The following is a 1,227-nucleotide window of genomic DNA, read 5'->3' as shown; positions in this document are numbered from 1 at the left end:
AAGGGGGAAGAGGAAGTATTGGGGGATGAGGGGGGCAAGGGAAGAGGTGGGTGCCAGAGGGGCAGGGGGAGGGGCAGGTACTGGGGGCCAGAAAGGGGAAAAGGAAGGGGCAGACAAAAGGAGGGAAGGGGGTGGGGAGGAGTGTGTGCCAGGAGATGGGGGGGTGAAAGGAGGAGTGGTCATGAGAAAAGTGGGGGTTGGGCAAGTCATGGGTGATGGGGGCAGAGGGGCGTGAGGAGAGTGGGGTCAGGGAGCAGAGGGAGTCAAGGGGGTGGGCACCAGGGAGGAAGGGGGCAAGAGGAGGGGTAGGTGCCAGGGGGAGTGAGACGAGGGGTCGGCACTAGGAGGGTGCGGGGTAAGGGAAAGGGCAGGTGCCAAGGGGATTGAGGGGGGTGAGCAGAAGGAGGGAGGGCAGAGTAGAGAGGGACAGGCACCAGGGGGCAGAGTGGGGGCGATGGGAGGGGTGAGGAGAGAGAGGTAGGACTGGTGGTAGAGGGAGGTGTTAGGAGAGGGGATGGGGAGGGGCAGGAGCCAGGTCAGAGTGGGGCTAGAGGAGGCGTGGGCACAGGGGGACGAGGGAAGGAGCGGGTGTCAGGGGTCAGAGAGGGTGGGGAGAGGGACGGGTACCAGGTATGGCTGAAGGGGGTGAGAAGGGCAGCAGCCAGGACAGCAGAGGAAGGTGAGGGGTTGGGGGGCATGAAGGGGCAGAGGGCAGTGGCAGGCACCTGGAAGGCAGGTGGGGGTCGAGGGGAGGGGTGGGAGACATGGCAGTGGAGGGGGAAAGGGAAGAGGTCCATGCCAAGAGGTAGCAGGGGGGTGAAGTGATGGGTGGGCTCCAGGGTGCAGAGGATGTTTGGGGGAGGGGGCAGGTACGAGGACGGTGGCGGGGGGAAAGGGAGGGGTGAGTTGCAGGGGGCAGAATGGGTGGAGGGCAGGGGCACATGCCAGGGAGGCAAAGTGGGGGCAGAGGGGCAGGGGCCCAGGGGAGTAGAAAGGGGGTGAGAAGAAGTGGAGGGGCGAGGATAGAGGCAGGGGCCAGTTGGGCATACGGGTGAGGGAAGGGGAAGGGAGGAGCAGGAATCAGGGGGCAAGGGTCATGAGGAGATTGGCAGGTGCTGGGGGGACAGAGGTGGGTGGAGGGCAGGGGCACATCCCAGGGAGACAAAAGTGGGGGCAGAGAGGCAGGGGCCCAAGGGAGCAGCAGGAGTTTGGGGTGAGGGGAAAGGA

This window comes from Terrapene carolina, unplaced genomic scaffold (assembly GCF_002925995.2).
Source record: "Terrapene carolina triunguis isolate 2854851 unplaced genomic scaffold, T_m_triunguis-2.0 Scaffold711, whole genome shotgun sequence".
In the NCBI taxonomy this organism is placed as follows: Eukaryota; Metazoa; Chordata; order Testudines; family Emydidae; genus Terrapene; species Terrapene triunguis.
This window is presented reverse-complemented; position numbering follows the sequence as displayed.